General features: G+C 44.1%; 1 protein-coding gene across 6 annotated transcripts in view; it reads left to right on the top strand.

Annotated features, from left to right (window-relative positions):
* The window catches only part of slc45a3 (solute carrier family 45 member 3), a 176,276-nt gene that overhangs the window by 78,009 nt on the left and 71,547 nt on the right, over positions 1 to 26,720 (top strand). The window contains exon 1 of one of the 6 annotated variants that reach the window (XM_059950124.1): positions 868 to 984. The exons of the other annotated variants lie outside the window; for them this stretch is intronic. The gene's annotated coding sequence lies outside the window, so the exon portion shown is untranslated. Of the gene's footprint in view, positions 1 to 867; positions 985 to 26,720 lie in introns of those variants that run through there. 6 annotated transcript variants of the gene reach the window in all.

Here is a 26,720-nt window from a genome sequence, read left to right on the forward strand (position 1 = left end):
TAAACCTGATTCTGATTCTACAACTGCAAAACACATGCAAGTCCTGTGCTATTGTGTAACCAACCAACAAGGTACAGCATGTACAAACAAACTGGAGGAACTCAGCAGGTCGGGCAGCATCTGTTGAAATGAGCAGTCGAGAGTGTCGAGACCCTTCGTCAGGACTGAAGAATGAGGGGGCAGGGGCCCTATCAAGAAGGTGGAGGGAGGGTGGATGGTGCCAGGTGAAAAACCAATCAGAGGAAAGATCAAGGGGTGGTGACAGCACAAGGTACAGCAGCTGGAACCAAGTAGTATCCAAATTTATGATTGGCTGTTTGTAGGGTGTGCCATTTTGAAAATAAAGACAAGTCTCTTTGGGCCTACTCCAGGCTGCTCTGGGGATTTGGATCAAAGGATTCAGTTTGGTTCAGATGGCTGTTGATGTTGCTCATTTCCATTGTTTGCATGAATTGTTTATTTTCTCTTTCTCTGTGGGCACTGAGGAGGTTGGTCCTAATTTTTTTAATTGGGTTATTTCGGGTTCCTTGCTTTGCGATGGCCTGTTAAGCAAACAAATCTCAAGGTTGTATAATTTACACATTCGTTGATAATAAATGCACTTTGAATCAGCTGGTCTGTCAACGGTGGAAAGGAAGATTTTTTTAAATTGAGCTTGGTGTCTTTACTCAGTTTAGAACTTCCCAGAATTTGTTGGCTGGAATATAATGGAACTTGGCTGATGATCACACTCCACTCATCGGCCTCTGTTTGATCTCGTTGATGCGGATCTCTCTAGAGAGTTGGAGGCTGAGGGGTGACCTAATTGAGGACTCTAAAATATGTTTTAACATATCGGATACACAAGAGTGTTTTTCCATTTGTCAGGAAGAGAGGAACTAGAGGCTGGAATGTAAGATCATCCTCAAGAAATGCAGTGATGAATTTGGAAGGAACTTTCTTTACCCAAAGACTGGTGAGGATGAGGAAACTGTCCCCAGAGGGGTGAGTAGTATAGATGCATTTAAGAGAAGGTTGGAGGGAGGGGACCCCGAGTGACCACTTCGGTTTTATGAGAGAAAGCAGGAGTTAGGTAATTGTGGGTTCAAGAATCTCAAACGCGGAAGGTCAAGACTAACAGCCCAGTGGAGTGTTGTGGGTTTGCTATATCCTCGGAGGTGTCATGTTCCCACTGAGTCGTTTAGACCATTGATAAATTCTCCCATGACTCTGTTCAAGAGGGAAAATGTAAGTTTTTCCTTGGCATTCTCACAAAGCATCAACTCTTTGCTCCAAAATAAATGTCTTCCCCAGGCTACAGCAGAGTTTCGATCCTGAGAACTGTCCATAACCCGCGCCATTCGCAAGTGGGTAATTAAGCCGTGGAGTTCCCAGTGGGCAGGGGCTGCCCCAGCCAGGAAGTCCAGCCCCCTAGTCTGCTAAATGCCTGATCTCACGTCAGGCGTTCGTAACCTGGAGTGGACCTGTAATAAAGTTGACTTCCATGGTCATTGTCCTCGGGTCTGTTTATGGGACCTTGATGGCCATGAAGTGTTTTGGGATGCCTTGAAAGAATGATAAAGCTTTGGGGTTGTTTGCCATAGATTACAAGGTGCACAGCTTTTCACACAGAGTTGTGACTGTGTTAGTTTGATATAGGTTTCTTTTTGTCACATGTACCCAATATACAGTGGAAAGTTCATCTTGCTGGGACAATGTAAAATAATAACAATACAGAATAAAGTGTAAAAACAGAGGCAGAAGCTTTCTTGTGGCATTGGGATAAGGATTGCAAATTCTTTTGTAGCAAAAAAGGATCTAGTGCTTTCCTGGCATACATGACAAATAAACTCCTCTCAGGCTTCCAGCTGGGTACAGGTAGCGATTACAACCAACAGATATCGATTTTAACAAAGATGAAGGTCCTGCTCTAAGTAAGAACTGGAATTTGATTATAAACAAGGTGGGAGAGCAGAAACCTGATTGGATGCAGCCTAACCAATCGGGGGGACATACTACAGGGATATAAATACCACCAGACTAGACATGTCCAGGCATCATCTCTGAAGAAGGTGGCAGAGTTTGTCATTGAAACGTTGGTTATAATTGAAACCTATCTCCAGCTCGAAGCCTGAGAAGAGTTTATTCCTTCAGAAAGCAATTGGAGAAATCCTCAACAAGGAATGTATTGCAGGGACATAAGGGCACAAGCAAAGGACTGTTCTTTACATGAACCAGCACAGACATAATGGTTCGAGAGGCTGTCCCTTGAAAGATAAACACACGGGTTTCTGCAGATGCTGGAAATCTTGAGCAACACACTCAAAATGCTGGAGAAACACAGCAAGTCCGGCAGCATCTATGGAGGAGAATAGACAGTCAACATTTCAGGCTAAGACTTTTCATCAGGACTAGAAAGGAAGGGGGGAAGAAACCAGAATAAAAAGGCAGGGGGAGGGGAAGGAGTACAAGTCGGCAGGGGATGAAGTAAGAAGCTGGGAGATGATAGGTGGATACTGTAAAGAGCTGAAGAAAAAGGCATCTGATAGGAGAGGATAGTGGGCCATGGGAGAACGGGATGGCAGAGGAGATCCAGAGGGAGATGATGGGCAGGTGAGGAGAAAGGGTGAGAGGGGAGCCCGAACCGGGGGGGGGGGGGGGGGGGGGGGAGGAGGGAGAAATTACTGGAAGTTACTATTTCCATTGATCTTTCAATTATTAAGAAAGACATGTAAAGAGGGTTTCTTCTTTTTTGTTAACTAGCAGGAATGCTAATTTACTGATAACGAGAATGGTATTCCTTTGTAAACCAAATGGGGATTAATGTTCTTTCTTCTGAGTCTGTAAGCTTTTGTTGACGGGCTTTTGGGCAGATCGGCGCGAGGGGGTCGAGAGAGAGGACGCAATGCTCTAAGCTGGGCGAGGATCGGACCCCAAAGGGGGGTCCGAGGCCGGGAGATTCTCCGAGGAGGGGGGGGGGATGAAGCTAGATGTGCTTGGTTGACCACTCGGAGGGTCCTGAGCTGTTTGGAGAGTCGAGGAGTTCGGAGGGTCCTGAGCTGCGAGTCGGAGTTCGGAGGGGATAGAATGGTGGCCAGAAGACTTCAGTAATTGAGCTCCAACGGCTGTGCACAAAGTGGTTTGGACTTTGATAAGTTTGGCGCCTTTTCTTTAATTTTCTCTTCATATATACTGTATCGTTATTAATCACTTAGTTATAGTAACCTTTATAGATTGTACTCATTTAGTCGCATATGATGTACTATCTGTTTTTGGGTGAGGCGGGGACATCACACAGCATCCACACCAGCTGATTACCCAGTTTGGCGGGGCCGAAGGCTGCTCCCCCTAGACGAGAACGAGCTGAGCGAGCCTGAGGCGACCCACCCCCTGGCCACCCTGACCACCCCCTGACCCACCCCATCTACTCTTTTTAATTTTAGTAAACTCTTTAAAGTGTATTTCATAACGGTATTTGTTGTGGATTTGATACTGTTGGCGGGCTCGAGGCGTAAACTCGATTCTCACAGCACCTGCGTGTACGGGAGGTGGGTTGGAGAGTGGCTGGATCTCCTTTTTCCCCTAGACATATACCAGCCTGTGGGTAAGGGTTACAGACACTAGGCTACAGATGCTGAAATCTGAAGCAAAACAAAAAGCGGGGAAGAACTCGGCTGGTCAGGAAGCATCTGTGGATAGAAGTGAACAATCAGCATTTCAGGCCAAGGCCTTCAGCAGGTGATTAGGGTGATAATGAGCCACCTCTCCCTGACCTTTCACCTGCCATCTTGTTCTCCTCTCCTACCCTCCATATTCTTTCCCTGGCTTCCGCTCTCTTCCTATCCAGTTCCTGGTGAAGTGACTCAGCCCGAAACAGCGACTATTTATTCCCCTCCGTAGATGCTGCCCGACCTACTGACTTCCTCCATCATTTTGTGTGCGTGTGTCTCCCCCTGTAACGTACTGTGATCTCAAACACAGCTCTCGGAAGCTGCACATTTGGATATCAGCTAATATCGTTCAGGTACTTAAGTGCCTTTGAAGCTCAATCCCGCTAAATGTGCAGTGAATCTGAAGGCTCATCGTGGGAGGGAGAACAGTCAAATGCATGTTGTTAACCCCCTAGAATCAGCTCTGTCGGAGGAAGCTTGCGGTCCGATGCTCTGCTGTTCCCATACCGGATGGCGATGCAGCTTGGCTAACAAGCCAGGATGTAGACAAATGGAAGAAAAAGGGGAGCTAGGCAGAAAGCTCAAAAATGACCATTCCTGGTACAAACATCTCAGCCCGAAATGCTTTTTCCCCGCTGAAGAAGCTACCTGACCTGCTGAGTTCCTCCAGCATTTTGTGTGGGTTGTTATAGATTTATAGTAGTTTCGAATCAAGTGCTTGTCTTATTCATTCAGTATTGGTTTAATAAGCACACCGAGAAGATAGCACTTAAGAAAAGTAACGCGCACATAGTGCTGGAGGAACTCAGCAGGTTAGGCAGCTTCAATGGCATCGTTTTGGGCTGAGACCTTTCATCAAGACCTGACCACGAGCCCTAATGAAGGGTTTCAACCTGAAATGCTGATCCTTTATTCCCAACCTGGGGTACACAGATCCCTTCCTTAATGGTATTGGTCCATGGCATGAAAAAAAAGTTAGGAATCTCTGCTTTTCACAGATGCTGCCTGACCTACTGAGTTCCTCCAGTGTGTGTGTGTTACTCTGGATTTCCAGCATCTGCAGAATCCCTTGTACTTACAAATAGCAGTGCTTCAGGCAAGCCCCGTTCCGTTGGATGTAATTAGTATTATTAAAGTAAGAAAAAGTCAAACAGACGGAGGGGGGTTGAGAAACTTATGCACCTGTCAGTATTGCAGTGAAAGTAGTTTATTTAGACTTCAGAAGACTTTCATTACCTTGTGTCATGAGGCAATTATTATACAGGTGGTAAGAAGCAGGGTGGTTAAGAGCAGAAAAGCAAGGAAAAGGAGTGATGAGTGTTCTTCAGCTCGAGGATTAGCTCATTACTTCTCTAATTTCGATTGCTGACCTCCCATTCTCCGTTTAATAAAAGTAGTCCGGGACTCAGAATGTAATGGTGAGAATGGGCTCGCGTCAAGTTGTGGAAAAAGAAGGTAAGGGATGACAGAATATGGGAATCACTGTCATGAGACGATAGTACGTGGCATGTATTTTCTGAAGCCTCATTCACACCAGTCTGAAAGCTAGACATAGACAGAGAGTAAGGGGTTGGCCGGCACAGCAGCATAACACTTTGCAACGCCAGTTGTAAGATCTGGTTCAGTCCCCGCTGCCACCTGTAAGGAGTCTCTGCATTTTCCGTGTGACCGCGTGGGTTTCCTCCGGGTGCTCCAGCTCCCCCCGACATTCCAAAGATATACGAGTTGGGGTGAGTACTTTGCGGGCACGCCATGGTGATGCCAGAAGCACGGTGACACCCACCCTCGATGCGATCGACGCATCTCACTACGTGTTTCGATCCTTCAGTGAGCTTTGGATAGGTACTTGTGTGAGAGGGGTATGGTGAAGGTGCAGGACGATGGCACTAGGCAGAATAATAATTCAGCACAGACTAGGTGGGTTGATGGGGTTGTTCCTGCTCTGTGTCTTTTGCAAACTGGTTGAACGTCCAGTTGGTGCGGTCTTCTGCTGATTCTATTATGGATTTATTGAGTATGTCTGCAAGAAAATGAAATCTCAGAGTTGTATATGCTGACTTATGCTTTGAACTATGACTCTGTGGTGAATAAAGGTGGTGCACTGAGAGAGATTTAAAATGAAAATATAACAAATTATTGAAGGGATACAGGGATACAGTCTGCAGACCCAAGGTAATCATGGGTGGAAATTCTCTTAATCATGAAGGAATAGGAGGAGACATGCTTTAGTTCCAGACATGTTTATAACCGAAATGGAAGGATTTGGTAACTAGATGTTAAAAATAATGGTTAAACTGTGTAGAAATTGCTATTAGTGTGTGTACTTGTGTCACGTCGATGAAATGTATATTCTTGGGATGAGAGAATGCTGTTATAATCTGACATGAAAAGCCAGAGGTGCAATTTCAGGATTAGGGAGGATTTAAGTGGGACATTTTCAAAATAGTGGAATGTTATTAATGGGGGTGTGAATGTGTAACAACTGGCCCACAGTTTGGGTAAGACCAAAAGTGAGATGTAAAGGTTTTGTTTTCAAGTAAACAGCTAAAAAGAAGCTGTCAATGAAGGTACCTTTACAGGAGCTTTAATTAAAACTTGAGATGGCAATCCTACTGAAGGATGAAAAGGAAGGGGATTGTGTGTGCAGATTAGTTGGTAGCATTCCTGTCTGAGTTAGAAGCCCTTTCTTTCATGAAATTCAGTGAAGTACGTTATCTGCACTGGCCACAGTATGGGGAGTGCATTGGGGATTATGGGTTGTAAGAAACACCAGACACCTGTTTTGTACACCTCTGTGTACCTGTTACCATTCTGATCTCAAGCAACACTGGGCTTTTTGTATTGGAGGGAGTCCAGAGGAGGTCCACGAGAATTATCCTGGAGATGAAAGGGTTAATGTGTGAGGAGCGTTTGATGGCTCTGGGCCTGTACTCGCTGAAGTTTAGAAGAACGAGAGAGAGTTCTCACTGAAGCCTATTGAACATTGAAAGGCCTAGAGCGAGTGGAGTTGCAGAGCGTGTTTCCAATAGAGAGAGAATGCAGGACCAGAGGGCACAGCCTCAGCACACAAGGATGTCTCTTCAGAACTGAGATGAGAAGGAATTTCTTAAGCCGGAGGGTTGTGAATCTGTGGAATTCATTGCCACAGATGGCTGTGGAGGCCAAGTCATTGGGTATATTTAAAGCAGAGCCTGATAGGTTCTTGATTAGTAAGGGGTACATACTCTAACAGTGTTAACAAAACACAATAAGCATAAAGAATACAAGGTAAAAACTACAAAAAAACCACAATAAATATAAATCTAAAAGCAATCCAATGAAACACAACGTACAGTCGGCCCTCCTTATCCGCGGGTCCCGCGTGCGCGGATTCAACCAATCGCGGATCGGGAAAACCCAGAAGTTCTCTCTCCAGCACTTGTTGTTTGAGCATGTACAGACTATTTTTTCTTGTTATTATTCCCTAAACAATACAGTATAACAACTATTTACATAGCATTTAAATTGTATTAGGCATTATAAGTAATCTAGAGACGATTTAAATACAAGCAGTCCGTGGGTTATGAACGAGTTCCGTTCCTGAGTCAGCCTTTAAGTAGGATTTGAAGTCAGAACAGGTACATCCGGTATTATGTAGCGTCAGTTAGTCAAATGTTTGTCTTAGTATATAGTATATATTTTACCTTTCTATGCATATAAAACACTTAAGAAACGTATGTATTTCAATAATTAAACCACTGCGTTGCTTAGTAATAATTGTAGCTTTCATTGGGGCAGGGCCTTTCACATGCTCCATTAAAATTGTTCCGATCGTTGACCGACTGTAGCCTAATGCTTTTCCAATGACCGATGGCGTTTCACCTCTTTCCTATCGCTTTATACTTCCACTTTATTTTCAGTTGTGATCGTGATTATCTGCATGAACAGAAACACTGCGGATTCAGAGTTGTGCCGGGCCCTAAAGTCCTCCGGACTGAGACAGGTTAAATAAGGTCCGGAGTTCCGCTGGGTCCGAAAGACCACCGCACTGAGACAAGGTTAAATAAGGAACTTGAGCATTCGCATTTTTTGGTATCCGCCGGGGGTCCTGGAACCAATCCCCCGCGGATAAGGGGGGGCCGACTGTACAAGTAACTGTGATATACATAAATAGATTGTGTGCACGTAAAGTGACACGAGGTGGGTGGGTTGAGAAGTAAATCAGCCTGACAGCTTAGGGGAGAACTGTTGAGTCTAGTTATCTGGGTGTGGTACTGTGTAGCCTCTTCCTTGATGTTCTCTGACATGGAATCACTTCGGCATTCTTTGTTTGAAATCAGGTTTAATATCACTGGCATATGTCATGAAATTCTTTGTTTTGTGGCTGCTGTATATTGCAATACATAATCATAAAAGCTGAAATAAGTAAGTAGTGCAAAAAAGTAGTGAGGTAGTGTTCATGGGTTCAATGTCCATTCATAAATCTGATGGCAGAGGGGAAGAAGCTGTTTCTGAATCTTCCAGTGTGTGTGTGTCTTCAGGCTCCTGTACCCCTCCCTGATGGTAGCAATGATCAGGTGGCCTGGATACTATGGAGGCTATTGCCCATGACGGAGTTGACTGAGCTCATGATCTTCTGCAGCTTCTTTCGATCCTGTGCAGTTGAAAGTTTATTGTCGTGCCTTCTTTGTAATTGTGTCGATACGATGGGCCCAGATCCCTGAGTCCCAGTCCTGGAAAGCTCCACCCATCGGCACTGTGAGGGAGCCGACACCCGAAGGACAGCAGTGATTCAGGAAAGCAGGTCACAACTACCTTCTGAGAGGCGACTGTAAGTTAGGACCAGAATCCTGAACTCAGATGTAGTTGAAATCAGAGCCACTGTAAGTCAACGTGCCTCTGTTGTTGGCAATGGATTGTAAGCAAATTTTTGTCTCCTTTTATCTTTGTGCTACAGTGTAATTCAGAAATTGCTTGCAAACCAAGCTGGTCTTGCAAATCTATAATCAGCTTTAATTTGTTTCATCCGGTAATTTATCTTTTCCCAAAGAACCTATGATTTACGGTGGCAAATATAATAGGCAGGAGTTCCTGGCAGTGTAAACTTTAATTTTGTTTGCATTGCATCTGTAGGCACTGAGTCTGTTGTCAGTACGTAGCTAAAAGTGTGTCAGAATTGAAGCTATAAGCTCTTAAAGCTCATTGTATCTTTTTAACTGTATAAATTCCAGTTGCTGTTGAAGCAAGCGTCCAAAGAGATAAAAGTGAGGTGAATGTTTTAAACATGAGAAATCCTTCAGATGCTGGAAATCCAAAGCAACACACACAAAATGCTGGAGGAGCTCAGCAGGTCAGGTAGCGTCTGTGGAAATGAAGAGACACCGGGCCTTTTGGGTTGAGAGTTTTGGGTCAACCGTTTATTCATTTCCATGGATGCTGCCTGACCTGCTGAGTTCCTCCAGCATTTTGAGCGTGTAGGTTGGGCAGCATCTGTGGAGGGAAATGGGCAGTTGATATTTTCGGTCGAGATACTTCACCTGGCCAGGCTTCATCCATTGAGGGAAAGGGATGTTTGGGGAGATGAAATATGCTAAAGAATTGGACAGCACAGTAGCATAGTGGTTAGCATAATGTCGTTAAGGTGCTGGCAAAATCAGGGTTCGACTCCTGCCACTGTCTGTGGGGAGTTTGTATGTTCTCCCCGTGACCGCGTGGGTTTCCTCCGGGTGCTCTGGTTTCCTCCCACAGTCCAAAGCCTTGAGGCTAAGGTCAGTGAGTTGTGGGCATGCTGTACTGGTGTAAGTAGCATGGAGACACTTGTCAGCAACTCAGCACAATCCTCTCCTATTTGACACAAACTGAACGTTCCCATGTATGTGTGATAAATAAATCTATAGCAACACACACGCAGAGTGCTGGAGGAACACAGCAGGTCCGGCAGCATCCATGGAAGTGAATAAACAGTCGATGTTTCAGGCCGAGACCCTTCAGGACTGGAAAAGAAGGGAGAAGATGCCAGAATAAAAAGGTTGGAGGAGGGGAAGAGGCTAGCTGGAAGGTGATAGGTGAAGCCAGGTGGGTAGGAAAGGTAAACGGCTGGAGAGGAAGGAATCTGACAGGAGAGAGGGAAGGAAGAGGGGATCCAGAGTGAGGTGATAGGTGTGTGAGAAGAGGTAAGAGGCTAGTGTGGGGAATAGAAGAAGAGGGGAGCGGGAGGGAAAAATGTTTTTACCGGAAGGAGAAATCGATACTCATGCAATCAGGTTGGAGGCTACCCAGATGGAATACGAGGTATTGCTCCTCCACCCCAAGAGTGACTTCTTTTTGGGGCAAGAGGAGGCCATGGATCGACATGTCAGAATGGGAATGGGAACTAAAATGTTTGGCCACCAAGAATACTCGTTGGCTTCATGATGATGAAAGATCATGGTCTATCAGAAGTAAGGTTGGTTGTCCTGACGTGTTTCTGAGGCGAGTAACCCCACATCACAACTGGGGCATGACACTGGCCCCCACACTCCCTGATGGGAAGGGGTGGCTGGCTGGGAAATAACAGGTGTGAACAACTGCGAAGTAACATTCTATAAAACTCTGATTCGAGTGCACTTGGAGTACGGTATTCCATACTGGCCTACACATTATTGGAAGGATGTGGAAGCTTCGGGGATGGCGCAGAGGAGATTTACCAGGATGCTGTCCGGATTAGAGAGCATGAGGATAGGTTGAGCAAGCTAGGGCTTTTCTCTCTGGAGCAAAGGACAATGAGAGATGGCTTGGTAGAGGTGTACGAGATGATAAGAGGCATGTTTTGAGTGGACAGCCAGAGACTTTTTCCCAGGGCGGCAATGGCTGATACAAGACAGAATAAATTTTAAGGTATGAGGGGGTAGATGTCAGAGGTAGGATTTTTACATGGGGGGGTAGCTAAATTAAGTGCCCTGACAGTGTTGGTAGTAGAGGCAGATACATTAGGGGCATGTAAGAGACTCTTAGATAGGCACATGGTTAAACAAAAAATGTAGGCCTACATAGGAGGAAAAAGTTAGATTAATCTTGAAATAGGTTAAAAAGTTGGCACAACGTTGTGGGCTGAAGGGCCTATCCTTTGAGTGACTTAACTGTGTTTACCACCTCACCTCCACTTCAGCCCCCAAATTCACTGCTTGTCTCATTCCTAAAGTAAAGTGGTTCCCCAATCACCATTATCTGCATCCTTTTGTTGCCTCACCTATCGCCTACCTACCTATTTCCACCCCCTCCATCTGCCTATCGCCCCTTCTCACCTGGACCCATCTGTCAGCTGCCAGCTCTTGCAGCTCCCCCAGCCCCCTCACCTCTTCACGCTGCCACAAATGGATCGCTGCATGCATTTCTTGTCTACTTACTTGAGGAAAGATTCACTCTCTTTGGAAGCTGTGCAGAGGAGGCTCACCTAGTTTTTTTCCGGAGATGTGGGGGGGGGGGGGGGGTTTAGCCCATGAGAAAAGATTCACTTGCCTGATTCTGCAATTCAGAAGAACGAGAGGAGATCTTATAGAAACATGTAATGTTATGGAAAGGATAGGTGAGATAGAGGCAGGAAAGTTGTTTCCACTGGTAGGTGAGACTAGAACTAGGGGACATAGCATCAAGATTTGGGGGAGTAAATTTAGGATGGAGATGAAGAGAAACTTCTTTTCCCAGAGAATAGTGGAAGTATCTGTGAAATTCTCTGCCCAGGGAAGAAGTTTCAAAAGCACCTTCTGCTCAGTAATGGCAACTTCACTTACTTCTGACTCCTGACACTCTTGAACTTCCAGGATTCTGCTAGTGTCTCTTCCTCAATGAAGACTAATGCAAAATACTAAATCAGTTTGTCCCCCATTACTTTGTGGCCAAGTTTGTGGATGATGCAAAGATAGGCAGAGGGTTAGGCAGTTTTGAGAGGCTACCGAAGGACTTAAACAGATTAAGAGAACGGGCAAAGAAGTGACAGATGGAATACAGTGTCAGGAAGTATATGGTCATGCTCTGTGGTAAAAGAAATAAAAGCGTAAACTATTTTCTAAATGGGAAGAAAATTCAAAAATGCAAAGAGACTTGTGAGTTCTCTTGCTGGATTTCCTCAAGATTAGTTTGCAGGTTGAGTTGGTGGTGAGGAAGGCAATTGCGATATTATTTTTCATTTCAAGAGCACTAGAATATAAAAGGAAGGATATAATGTTGAGGCTTTAAAAGGCACTGGTGAGGCCTCACTTGGAGTATAGTGCGTAGTTTTGGGCCCCTCATCTGAGAAAGGACGTGCTGACGTTGGAGAGGGTTCAAAGGAAGTTCATGAAAATGATTCTGGGATTGAAAGGCTTAAAGAGGAGCATTTGGTGGCTCTGTGCTTGTACTCACTGGAATTCAGAAGAATGAGGGGAGAATCTCATTGAAACCTAACGAATGTTGAAAGCCCTTGATAGAGTGGACGTGGCGAGGATGTTTCCTAAGGAGTCTAAAAACAGAGGATACAGCCTCAGAATAGAGGGGTGTCTATTTAGAATGGCGATGAGGAGGAAATTCTTTAGCCAGAGACTAGCGAATCTGTGGAATTGGATGACACAGGTGGCTGTGGAGGTCAAGTCATTGGGTATCTATAAGGCAGAGGTTGATAGATTCTTATTTGGTCAAGAGTATGACGGGATACGGGGAGAAGGCAGGAGATTAGGGCTGAGAGGGAAATGGATCAGTCAAATGGCCTAATTCTGCTCTTGTAACTTATGTTCTTGCGGTGTACCTCTCCACCATAATCTTTTAGCAGTCCGATATCTACTCTCGCCTCTTTTTTTATTCTTTATATGGGTGAAAAAACTTTTGGTACCTTCTCTGATATTGCTGGCTACCTTGCCCTCGTATTTCACCTTTTCCTCCTGTTGTGATTTCTTTGATACGTGGGAGTCAAGAGATGCGGGGCGTAGCACTGACTCGGTAGCTTAGCCGTGAGTGCAACACTGTTACAGCGTGGGACGTAGTAGTTCAGAGGTCAATTCTGTACGCGGTTTGGAAATCTGTATGTTCTTTCCATGAGTGCACGGGTTTCCTCCAGCTGCTCCAGCTTCCTCCCACATTCCAAAGACGTACTGGTTATTAGGTTAATTGGTCGTTGTAAATTGTCCTGTGGTTATGCTAGGGTTAAATAAGTAGGTTGCTGTGCATTGTGGCTCATTGGGCCAGGAGGGCGTGTTCCACACTGTATCTCTGAATGCATCAATAAAATAAAGTTGCTGATCAGATATGATCTTGCCAAATAGGCTGAATAGCGTATTCTTGCTTCTATTTTTTTTTGAAGCAATCTGTTGTGTTCACGTGTAGGCTTGCCTATTTTCTCCACATTGCTAAAAATTTCCTTTCTGTCACAGACCGGTCGTTAGTGGTTGCCAGGCCACCATTATCCGCCGAGTGGCGGATTTGAGCCCACGGCTATTTACGAGTAGCATCGCGAACTTGATGAAGAACCGCGGCGACAACTTGCATTTATGTCGACTCTTGATTTATTCCAAAGATTCTTGTGGCTTCCTTCAGGAAAACTGCTGGTGAACCAGGCAGGATATTACCAGGGTGTTTGCTCAAAGCAATTGTGTGTCTTTGAAGATTCTTAAAGCAAAACAGAGGGAGGTTCATAGTGGGCGGGGATGAAATTACCAGCGAAGGGTATAAATATAATATAAGCCAAATGCTTGTGGGCTGACCAGTTTCCGAGGTGCAGGATTTAGAGATAGTTTGAGCAGTGTTCATTGAGAGCTAAGTTTGGTTTTAATATTCATGAAGCAGGCGAAATATCAGTGAGGGCGGCTGTGATACTGGCCCTTCAGTTTGAAATACGGATAAGGCACTTCACAAAGGAACAGCAGAACTCTACTGGATGAAACCACAGGCACAGTCTTGACATCATAAACAAAAAAGGTACGGCAGTGATGTGAGTACATTTTTTTTCTCTTCATACGGATGGTTAGAAACCAGAATTTGAAGGGATGATGAGAACAGAAAGAATCGGGGCCTTTGAAAGGGAATTAGATCGGTTCTGAATGATGGAATCATTTTGTGGAGAAAGAACATGGAATTGAGATTTTCCAACAAGGGGCAAGCATGGACTGTATAGGCTGAATGGCTGCTCCAGTAATTCGGATTCTTGTCTGTTAAGAACAAAGTACGTTGATATGTTAGATTCTGTTGTGACCATTTCTCAGGATATCGGGGATCAGTGGTAGATGGTGGCAAAGAATGTGTGTGTTCCGTTTGCCTTCATTGACGAGGGCATTAAGTCCAGGAGTTGGAAGTCACAATGCGTTGGTGAGATTACACTTGGAGTATTCTGTACAGGTGTAGTTACCAAACAAGGATGTTGTGACATGAACAAATCACTGGAGGGGCACTGAAGCTCATGGATATAGATGGGTTTTATTCAACAAAATGAGCAGCAGGCATCATGTTGAGACACTCTTGGCACAGGAGGCTTGCTTGTCCCAATATTACATGATACAATGTGTCTACAATGCTTCCTTTGAATTGCGTATAGTTTTCAAACACATCCTTCTTCAAGCCCACACCTCAGACACCCGAAGTGAATGCTAATCCCCACTGACAGTCTCTCTGGATTCGTGAAAATGCAGACATCATGTGAGTGGGTATTTCCTGGTTTGTAATCAGCCCCAATCTGCAGCTCCAGTGAAACTTTTGCTCAGAACTGCATTTTAAATTTAGTCTACAACCCACATTCAAATCTGAAGACTGGTTGCCCCTGAAATTAATATTTACTCTATACTCTAACTCCAGATTACACCCTAACAGTTGTCATTAACCTGGAAAGGGTGTAGAAAATTTTAACGAGGATGTTACCGGAGCTGGAGATTTGACGTCATGGGGCACTGGATAGGCTGGGACTTTTTCCCTTGTGGGAAGAAGGCTGAGGAGAGACATAAAGACAAGAGATTCTGCAGGTGCTGGAAATGCGAAGCAACACACACAAGAAGCTGGAGGAGCTCAGCAGGTCAGGCAGCACGTATGGAAATGAATGAACAGTTAACGTTTCGGGTGAAGACCCATCATCAGGGATGGGGAAGGAAGAGGAAAATGCCAGAACAAGAAGACTGGGGGTAAAGGAGTACAAGCCAAGTGATAGGTGAAGCCAGGTAGGTGGGGAGGGGGGGAAGTGAAGTAAGAAGTTTGGAAGTAATGGTGGATAAGGTAAAGGACTGGTCCATGAACATTGACTTTTCTAACTACTGGTGATTTTCCCCCACTCCCTTCCCACTTCTTCAACTCCTCACTCTGGCTCTCCTCTTACCACTTCTTTTTTCCTCACCTGCTTACCACCTCCCCCTGGTGTCCCTCCCCCTTCTTAGTCCACTCACCTTTCCAATCAGATTCCCTCTTCTCCAGCCCTTTACCTTTTCCACCTATTACCTCTCAGCTTCTCACGTCAGCCTCCCTCCCCTAGGGGGAGCTGTTGCGAGTGTGAAGAGAATAAAATAGAGCGTTGATGTAGATTTATTTTAAACTGGAGACTGACAGTCAGCACAGACTAAATGGGCTGAAGAACCTGTTTCTGTTCTGTCTCTCTCTGTGACTTTAAGCTCTGCTCCTCTCCAACAGGATTTCTCTCTCTTTCATTTACCTTCGTTTGTTCGATATGTGCTGTGTCGAATGACATAGGTGATCATGATCTTTCCGTGACCATGATTGTTCTTGGCAAATTTTTCTACAGAAGTGGTTTGTCATTACCTTCTTCCGGCAGTGTCTTTACAACTAAGGTGATCCCAGCCATTATCAATCCCCTTCCGATATCCTCTGCCTGGCATCAGTGGTCACAAGTGGTCAAAGCTTGTGATGTACACCAGCCGCTCAAACGACCATCCACCACCTGCTCCCATGGCTTCAGGTGACCCTGATCAGGGGCAAAGCAGGTGCTACATCTTGCCCAAGGGTGACCTGCAGGCTAGCGGAGGGAAGGAGTGCCTTACACCTCCTTTGATAGAGACATATCTCCACCCCACCAACAATTCAATTTACCTTGCTCACCCAAGATACCTTTCCTTTCCCTTTTTTTGACCAGAAGCCTACTGCAGCCTCTGTCTATACCTTCCAGGCAGAGAAGCAATGATCACCAAGCATCCTTCAGCCCATCTTGGACAACACCAAAACTGGTTATGTCATGTGCACCGTAGTTTACCTCACTTGTTCACTGTGCAGCACAATATCTACCTCCTTACACATTTCTAGTTCTGATAAAGAGCCATTGATATTGGCCAAGTTTCCTTCTCTACGAATGTGGCCTGAGTAGTTCCAGAATTTTCAGTTTTTATTTTAATTAGCATTTTGTGGTATAGATGTTCTGTCAGATGAAAAAGTTAGTGCTGCCTAAACAAAAGTGAGTTTAAATGAAATAAAATATTCGAAGTACATTTATTCGCAAGGTTTGTATACGGAATACAACTCTGTGGTTCGTCCTCCCGCAAGCAGGCACGAAACAAAGAAGCACCGTGGAATCTGTTCAAGGAAACATCAAACTCACAATGCCTCGGAAAAAAAAGGACAAAATGCACAAATGGCAAAAAGCAAGCAGACAACACGTAGAATATCAGGCATCAAACCGAAAGTCCAGTCGCATTCAGTTCTGTGTCACACCGCGAGCCCACTGCAGGCCGCAGGGCAAAGCATTCTTCCCTGAAGTGCCCCAGTCCGCATCAAACTGCTCAGAAAACAGCAATAAAGAGAGTAGAAGGAAATCGAAGAATAATAGGAAACAAATTGCCACGTTGCAGGACATATCTGAACAGTCTCCTCTGGGAGTTGGCTGTGGTTGTAAAACAGTTTTCTTTCCAAGTTAAATCTTTACTGACTGGTGGCCCTACTTAACATCTCCAGTAGTTCCTGTTATAATTTCGATCATTTTTCTTTGCTGCTTCCTTTTGTGTAAAACATCCTTGTGTGGCTTTCGTTGAACCCTGCTGGCTGTTTGCATGTATTATTTCTTCCTGACAATAAATGTGCATTCTGGATTCTGTAGTCTAAATATTGCACACTGGAAGTAGGTCAGCTATAGTTGTGTATGATAAAAAGACAGGAGTGACGCATGGCCAAGTGGTTAAGGCGTTGCACTAGCGATCTGAAGGTTGTGAGTTCGAACCCCAGGCGAGGCAGCGTGTTATGTCCTTGAGCAAGGCACTTAACCACACACTGCTCCAGTCCACCCAGCTGAAAATGGGTACCGGCATTAACTTTAACTTTAACAGACTTTAACTTTAAAGAGACGGGAATACTTTGAGCCCCTTGAGGGAGGGATGTGATTCAGTAATGTCAGCTTGTCCTCTCTGCATAAACCCGTGGCAGGTTTCCACCGTTTCCCGTTGACCGCCATTTGACCAAGATTGGTCAAAGGTGGCCTCAACCTGCCACTTGCATCAATGAGGATGTGTGGAGGGCAGCCCGCAAACATTACCGTGCTTCTGCCGCAGATGTAGCATGCCGGCAGCCATATTTGGAATGTCAGTGGAAACTGGAGCACCCAGCGGAAGCCCACACCCTCATGGGGAGAAGACACGAGCTCCTTACAGACTACAAAGGGAATCAAAACCCAATTGCTGGTCACTGGCGGTGTAAAACATTGCGCTAACCCTGGCAACACACACAAAATGTCAGGAGGAACTCAGCAGGCCAGGCAGCATCTATGGAAAAGAGCACAGTCGACGTTTCGGGCCGAGACCTTTCAACAGGACTTAACTTGTTTGGCTAACATCCTTCTGAAGGACTAAATGGTACACATTCCAAATTCAAAGTACATTTATAATCAAAGTATGTAAATATTATAGAACCGTGAGATTTGTCTTCTAACAGGCAGCCACGAAACAAAGAAGCCCCAAATAAAAGCCATAAAAAAGGACCATTAAACCCCCAATCTGCTGAGAAAAAAGAATTATGTTAACAATAAACACAAGCAAATAGTGCTTCTGGACTGAAGCCCGCAGAGAGTCTGTCCCCAGACCTTAATTCACTGCAGAGTGGAGCAGTGAACTGAACTGGCCATCCCCGATAACCTGACCTTTTCAATCTAGCCCGGTGCTTAAATCATCGTACAGACATCGGATTCACCAGCTTCGATGCACTCTGAGCCATGTAGGACCGTCTTTCCCTGCACCTTTTTGATTGTTCATGGCCCGTGAACACCGCCTCGAAATTTTTCCCGTTTTGCATTATTTATGTATTTTTAAAATGTATTTCTTATTGTAACTTACTGTAATTTTTAAAATGCTTTTCACTGCAGCACAGCAGCAAAACAACACATGTTAGTGATAATAAACCTGATTATAATTCTGATTCTGAATCTCCTCGATTCATGTACCAATCCAAGTACCTTTTAAATGTTGTTTATGTGCCTGCCTCAACCATTCTCTCTGATAACTCATTCCATATACTGACCACTCTCTGGGTGAAAAATGTTGCTCTTCAGGTACCTATTAAATCTTTTCACTTTCACCTCAACCCTACAGTATACCCCCTAGTTCTCAGTTTCAAAGTCTTGGGAAACAGAAGGTCAGTAACATTAAATTCCCTACCATCTGCGTAGTCTCCAGCCCCTTGGCATGAACATTGAATTCTCCAACTTCCGGTAATTCCCTCCCTCTCCCTTCCCCCATCCCAATTTCACTCTGCCTCCTCCTCCTCCAGCTGCCTATCACCTCTCTCATGATTCTGCCTTCTTCTACTACCCATAGTGCTTTCCCCTTACATTCCTTCTTCACCTCTCCTGCCTATCCCCTCTCTGCTTCCCCTCCCCCACCCCTTGAGCTTTCATCTTACTGGCTTTTCACCTGGCACCCACCAGCCTTCTCCTTCCCAACCTCCCCCACCTTCTTTATAGGGCCCCTGCCCCCTCCCTCTTCAGACCTGACGAAGGGTCTCGGCCCAAAACATCGACTGCTCGTTTCCACGGACGCTGCCCGACCTGCTGAGTTCCTCCAGTACGTTGTACATGTTGCTTTGACCACAGCATCTGCAGTGTATTTTGTGTTTACATTAAATTCCCTGGTGTTCCCATGTCAAAGGACCAGCACATAATTGCAATCACCTCTACTTTCATTAGGAGTTTTGTAGTTTCAGCATGTCATTTAAACTTTGACAAACTTCTATTGATGTAGAGTAGAAAGGGTACTGAGTGGTTGTGGTATGGAAATTCCGATGCCTAGGAACAGAAAAGACTATAAGAAGTAATGGATACAGCCCCATCCATCACAGACAAAACCCTTCCCATCACTGAGTCCATTTGCATGGAACGCTGCCACAGGAAAGCAGCATCCATCATCAAGGACCCCCATAATCTAGGCCGTGCTCTTTGCTGACTACTACCATCAGGCAGGAAGTACAGGAGCATCGGGTCCCACATCAGCAGGTTCAGGTTGTAGTTTATTCAGGCATTTGGACAATTAGCTCACTGCAAGCTGTAACCTTCTGTTATCTGAGCAACATAAAGTCTCACAGTGCACTGCCCCTTTAATTCCTCCCCTCTGTCTTCTTCCAATCAGTATATAAATTAGTATCTCTGAAAAAGCACACTGTGCATGTAGGAAAGATCGAACAATTAACTGCTATATTTCCTGCAGTACAACAATTACTACATTCAGAACTACTGTGAAATCCTATGGTTTAGCAAAATTGTGAAATATTCTTTCTATTACACGTCCCCTTTTCCATTTTCCAAACCCCTCTGAAGCACCGACCTGCAGTGGGACACAGTTCAACAGGAGCCTCCTCACCACCGAGGACACGTTCAAGAGGGCAGTGTTCATTATTAAGGATTCTCACTGTCCAGGACCTGCCCTCTCCTCGTTGCTATCAATGGGGAGGAGGCACAGGAGCCTGAAGACCCACACATTCAGGAACAGCTTCTTCTCCTCTGCTTTCCATCAACAAAGCTGTAAATCTAACACTATTCCACTCAATAGTATCCATGAACACCACTTCAAATTTCTACAGATGTGATGTGGAGAGCATTCTAATAAACTGCATTAACGTCTGGTATTGGGGGGGGGGGGTGTGGGAAGCTACAGCACAGGATCAAAGTAAGCTGCAGAGAGTTGTAAACTTAGTCGGCTCCCATCATGGGCTCTGAAGTATCCAAGACACCTTCAAGGAGCAATGCCTCAAAAAGGTGGCGTCCATCATTAAGGAACCCCATCACCCAGGGCATGCCCTCTTCTCATTGCCACCATCAGGGGGGAGGTACGAGAGCCTGAAGGCATGCACTCAGCGATTCAGAAACAGCTTCTTCCCCTCTGCCATCAGACTTCTGAATGGATATTGAACCCATGAGTACTACCTCACTACTTTTTGAATAACTTTAATTTGCACTACTTAATTTAACCACAGACACACTCACACATTTAAAGTAATTCAAAATATTTTTTCTATGATTTTGTATTGCTGCCTCAAAGACAACAAATTTTACCATATCTAAGTCAGTGATTGGACAAATTAGATTCTGAATTAACTTTTCAATGTGATCCTTTACCTGTGTCAGTAATGCACCAACTGTCGATGGGACAGAGGATCTAGGACAAGGAGCACTGGTACTAGTTAATTATTGACACAAACACCTAGATACAATGGAAAGTTTTAGTTTTGCATGCCACCCAAACAGATCGTGCCATATATAAATACCTAAAGGTAGTTTTAAAAAAGTTCGTTTATTGTTATTCAGCTCTATATTTACATGTATACAGCCAAACGAAACAATATTCCTCCTGAGTTTTTGATTTGCCTTCAATGATTAACAAAACCAGAACAAATCCTAACAGAATGAGCACTCATTAATCTCATGCCAAACCGATGGTTTTCAACTGCACCTTTCGTATGGATATGCGTGCAGTTCTGTTAGACAGGTCTGTGCTGGGGTCATTATGCTACCTGGCCCAATGTATTTCCCACCCACTCTGCCCTTTTCTCCTGAGGTCTTCCGGGAACTCTTATAGGAGGTGAACTCCTGATCTCCCCCTCTACCTCACATGACCCCTGCACTACACTCTCCCACCAAGAATGCCACGATAATTGCACCCTCTTTTTTTTCTTTTACTACCTGGTTGTACTTATGCATGGAATGATCTGTCTGGATGGCTCACAAACTAAAGCTTTTCACTGTATCTCGGCACATGTGACAATCCAATTCCAGTTCTACTGGGATGCATTAACTGGCCGGGTTAATCCAGGTCAAACAGGTATTGGCATGTATGGTGCAGCATCTACAAGTATCGGAATTCACAGTCCACAAATCACAATCAGGTGATCTTGGTAGTTTGCCCAGTTTGAGGATCCCACACAGGTATCAACACAGCAAGGATGTTATCTTTTAGTTACCTCTCTAAAAAGGGTCTGTGACTTCTGTCTGCTTCCCCTGGCTGCAGGGTTTAGTAGAAATACACAGGCTCAAAGTCTTCAACCATTTATTGTAGATGTCTCTTCACACGGACCACAATGAAATTGCATTATGCAATCAGTATCATCACTGAGCTGATCATTTACATAGATAAGATCAGACCCCATTGCATTCAATGCAAATTACACAATAAACAGTGTAGACAGACCTAGGCAAGTTATAATGACCTAAACCAGGGGTCAGCAACCTTTACCACTGAAAGAGCCACTTGGACCCGTTTCCCACAGAAAAGAAAACACTGGGAGCCGCAAAACCCGTTTGACATTTAAAATGAAATAACACTGCATACAACGTTTTTTTTGCCTTTATGCTATGTATAAACAAACTATAATGTGTTGCATTTATGAAATTGATGAACTCCTGCAGAGAAAACGAAATTACATTTCTGCATGCAACAAAAACATTTTGAACTCCGAAAAAAAGACGTTGGGTTGAAAGTTACTTTTAAGTAAAATACTCAATGTCTATTTGAGTCCTTCTTATATTTATGAAAAACGCCGAACTTAAATTTTCCGCCAGCAGCAAACCAAAAATAACATCAGCCAGCTGTCAGCCTGAAAAATAAAAGGACTATTTCACTGAACAATGAAAAAATATGAATATACATAAAATAATAGGCAATTAAAATATTTATCATACTTGGTTAATGGGATTTCTGCTCCTGGACCTCAGCGCACAGCGTCTGCACATCAGGGCTGTATGACGTCACCTTCATCTTTACACAGGATCGCAAGCTGTCATTTGTGAGGCGTGCGCGATGTTTGTTTTTAATAAAGTTCATGTTGGAGAACACCTGCTCACTTACATATGTGGATCCAAAGATCGACAGGACTCAAAGCGCATACTTTTTAATGTTTACATAAATGTCGGGCATAGCATTCCATGTTTCGAACACAAGTTTGTCCGGTTTTGGAAGGTTTTCAATATCACTCCATTTGTGTTTCTGAGCAAGAACGGCCTTCTGACGGGCAACATCTTCAAGGTCTGCTGTCAAGCGTCTAAACTTGGACACCCATATGTCTTTGTCGGCTATGTCGGCCAGTTCCATCTCAAGATCAGGTTGACTCACACCTGCCAATGCAGTCGTATTCAGTCGGGATGGATCGATGCTTAAGGGAGTGACCGGGAAGGATAATGTGTTTTTTTCCTCTCTGAACTCACAGAAGCATTTCCCAAACGATGTTTGCATTGCGATGATTGCAGAATGTAAATACTCCGAAATTATCATGTCGTGACCTTGTTTGAACTCTCTCAAATTGGGGAAGTGAGACAAAGTGCCTTTCTGTAAATCTCTGGCAAGCACTGTCAACTTGCGCTCGAATGCCAAAACATCCTCCAACATGTGCAGGGCTGTATGTCCTTACCCCTGAAGAGCTGTGTTCAGCGTGTTCAGGTGCGCTGTCATGTCTACCATGAAGTGTAGCTTTTCCAGCCACTCTGGCTGTTCCAGCTCAGGAAAGGTGAGCCCTTTGCTGCCCAGGAAAGTTTTCACTTCTTCCAGACACGCGACAAAGCGTTTCAGCACCTTCCGTCTGGACAGCCAGCGATAAAAACACGTTGTAGCGGTGTCAGTAAACTGCAGTCAAAGATAGCTTTATTCGAACTAAACAGCCTTGCTTTTAAGCCTCCCTCAACCCAGCCCCCATGGACGCAGATGCTGCAAAAGACGCGTACTCACAAACCCCCGTAGGCTATCTCCCTTAGCCGGAATGCTGGCTAATTGTGAGCCGTTTCGGATGTGGCAGGAAATGTGTCGCCACACTTAGATTGTACAAGATCACCATAATCTTCAAATTTAGAATTACATTTCAAAAGCTAACAAACTAACATAAAATACATTTTAATTAAATACTGACCAATTATTTCCCAAAGCCACAGGGAGCCGCAGCACAGAGGTGAAAGAGCCACAAATGGCTCGGGAGCCGCAGGTTGCCGACCCCCGACCTAAACTGATATAGTCAGTAAATAAAATTTTGATGAAGTGAGGGATATTGGGATTGGCCAGGAGAGTGGAGTTGAGTTAGAAGTTCAGAAATGATCTCACTGAAGTAATATGGTACCCACATTTTGTCTGATTTCTTAACGTGTGATCCACATTAACTTTATGATTTTCTCAAAGGATTTCTCAAAAGGACATAATTTTCACTTGAAAGAAAGAGGTGCAAGCCTCAACATTAATGCTAATGGATTAGCTAGTTGAGTGGTGTCACAGCAAAATCCTTGCATTCAACATCAATAAAACCAAAGAATTGACTGTGGACATCAGAAAGGGTAAGATGAGGGAACACACACCAGTCCTCAGAGAGGCATCAGAAGTGGAGGGAGTGAGCAATTTCAGGTACCTGGGTGTCAACATCTCTGAAGGTCTATCTGAGATCCAACCTATTGATGCAACTACAAAGAAGGCACGACAGGGGCTATACTTCATTAAGAGTTTGAGGAGATCTGGTATGCCACCAAATACTCTTGCAAATTTCTACAGATGTACAGTGGAGAGCATTCTAACTGGCTGCGTCACCGTACGGTGTAGGGAGTGAAGAGGAGTTTGGCTACTGCACAGGATCACAGTAAGCTGCAGAGAGTTGTAAACACAGTCAGCTCCATCGTGGACGCTAGACTCTGTAGAATCCAGGACATTTTAAAGAAGTAGTACCTCAGAGCGGCGGCATCCATCCTTAAGGACCGCCATCGCTCAGGAAATACCCTCTTCTCCTCATTGTTACCATGAGGAAGGAGGTACAGGAACTGAGACAGCTTCTTTCTTTGTGCCATCCAATTTCTGAATGGACGTTGAACACATGAATACTTCTTTACTCACTTTTTAAATTTTTTTTATTTCTGCACTACTTACTTAATTTAACAATTTTATATATGATATGATATATATATATTTACTATAATTCATAGCTTTTTCTCTGTTACATATTACATTGTATTACTGCTGCAAAGACAACAAATTTCACAACACATGCTGGTGATATTAAACCTGATTTTTGTTCATTTTTCCTTTCTTTGACCCTATTTATTTATTTACATAATTCAAAGTGATTTAATATGCTTGCCTGTACTGTTGCTGCAAAACAACAAATCTCACCGTACCTAAGTCAGTGATTGGACAAATTAGATCCTGAATGAACTTTTTGGCACAATCCTTTACCTGTGTCAGTAACACAGCAATTGTCAATGGGACAGAGGATCTTGGACAGGAGTACAGGTATTAGTTAATTATTGACACAAACCTTTAGATACAATGGAAAGTTTTAGTTTTGTATGCCACCCAGACAGATCGTGCCTCAAGGTAGTTTAAAAAGTATAAGTTCAAATTTATCGTTATTCAACTGTATAACCGCATATATGGTCACATGATCACTTCAGTGTAGTTGGGTAGTGTGGGCTTATTGGGCCAGACTGACCTGTTACTCTGCGGCATCTTTGAATAAAATAGAACTAGCTATAGATTTAAGGAACGGGTAACAAGCTGAAGCTGTCTCTTTCTCAACATGTTAAATACAAGTATTTTATTGTTCATTGCAGTCCAAATCATGTAATGACATGCTGTATCAGATTGGTTATGATAGCAGCCCAGCAACGTTGCGTCAGCCCGAGCTCTGTAACCTGAATGTAGCATACATGCAAATCTTCATACATTGCATTCCACATGCATTCTCTTCTCACTGCTGCCATCTTGCCCGATACTGCCCGAGGATGGATTTGAAGTCTTCGATCTAGGGTGAGGTTTGATGGTCGCTGTTTGTGGATTGGACTCTGCAGGTACATGTTATGATGTGTTTCTGTTTTCTGCTTATTCCTTTTCTTTTATTGCTACTTTGTGCAATTTACTCGGAGCGGACTGGCTCTACGGTCTGTAGTCAACGAAGGACACAGCGGTAAATTGCTAAACTGAACTGAGCTGATCTAAACTGAATATTCCTAGACTGTTTCAATGACTCTGTGGTTTGAGGTCGTATATCCTGTATGTTTTCACTTTTTTTTTTGCCTTTGGCATAATTTGTTCATATCTTTTTTGCACATTGGGTGCTTGATATTTCCTTGAATAGGTTCCATGGTGTTTCTCTGCTTCATGGTTGTCTGTAGGAAGACGAATTTTAGGGGTGTATGCTGCATACGTACTCTGATACTAAACGTACTCTCATTCTTTGAAGGAGGCACAGGAGCCTTAGGCCCCACACCCAAGAGGGTCAGGAACAGTTACTACCCCTCAACCGTCAAGCTCCTGAACTGTTGTAGATGACTTCTGTCACCACATCTTTGAACAAATTCCACAACCTATGGACTAGCTTTCAAGGACTGTATAACTCAAGTTCTCCGTATTACTTATTTATTTTTATTTGGACAGATCATCTTCTTTTGGCAAGTTGGGTGTTTGTCAGTCTTTGTAATTTTTCTTTGATTCTGTTCTATTTCTTTGTTCTTCTGTGAATGCCTGCAAGAAAGTGAATCTCGGGTTGTATATGGTGACATATACATACCTTGATAACAATCTTTTTGGACTTTGTATGTGACTGTTTTACCCACGTCTTCAACTTGAGCTCAGCTCAGCCTCCAGGCTTAATCTGATCAAGTTTATCTGATGATATCAACAAACATTTTGATTCAGAATGCTGCAAGAACTTGGCAGGTGCGGAGGGGAACAAACAGCTGACATTTTGGGCTGAAACCCTGGGCCTCAACCCAAAACGCTCACTGTTCCTTCCCCTCCACAGATGCTGCCCGACCTGCCGACTTCCTCCACAATTCGCCCCCAGCCCCCACCACCTCTTAAAGCACTTGCGACTCCTCCGATTGAGTGAACTCTACATCTGCTTGCTTGCATTGTGGCCTCTTCCTCGTGGGGAAGGCAGACTGAGTGAATGTTACCAAAGCACCTCTGTTCAGTCCAGAAGGAGCAAATGTTTGGGACTGGCTCAGTCCAAGGTCCAAGAAGGACTGAAGGCATTTGTTGCCCATCTCTGTGTTCCCTTACAGAGCAGGCCCTGACCCTGAGTAATAGCTGCTTGGGTTGAGTAATAGCTGCTTGAGTTGTTTGTTTAAGTAATGTCTATGAAGGGAAATTGATAATAGGCCAGGGTGTCATTTACTGGGAATGACAGTATTTGAACAATCTGTTTGATATAATGGAAATTTTATGACTTAAGTAATATTTTGTCTGCTTTGCCATCAAATGAGGAAATAGATGTTGAAAAATAAGGGAGAATGCATAAGAAGTTCATGCAAATTTTCTCACTTATATTCAGGAACAACTTCCCCTTTGCCATCAGATGGACATTGAGCCTGTGAACACTCCCTCACTACATTTTATTTCTGTTTGTGCACAAGTTATTTAACTTTTTAAAAAATATATATGTGCTTACTGTAATTTACATTTTGTGTTTGTACATATTGCAATGTACTGCTTCCACGTGACAACAAATTTCACGACGTGTGCTGGTGATATTAAACCTGATTCTGATTTTGATATTCAGCAGGAGAGATGAAAGCATGCAGGGGTGCTCTGCCCTGTGTTTGGAAAAACCCTGAGGTGTAGGAGGAGAATTCGGCCATTCTGCCCATTGTGTTTGTTCCTATATTCAAATATAGCTGATTTTTCTTTTCTCAGAGCCGTTCTCCTGCCTTCTTCCTGTAGC

This window comes from Hypanus sabinus, chromosome 25 (assembly GCF_030144855.1).
Source record: "Hypanus sabinus isolate sHypSab1 chromosome 25, sHypSab1.hap1, whole genome shotgun sequence".
NCBI classification, from domain to species: domain Eukaryota; kingdom Metazoa; phylum Chordata; class Chondrichthyes; order Myliobatiformes; family Dasyatidae; genus Hypanus; species Hypanus sabinus.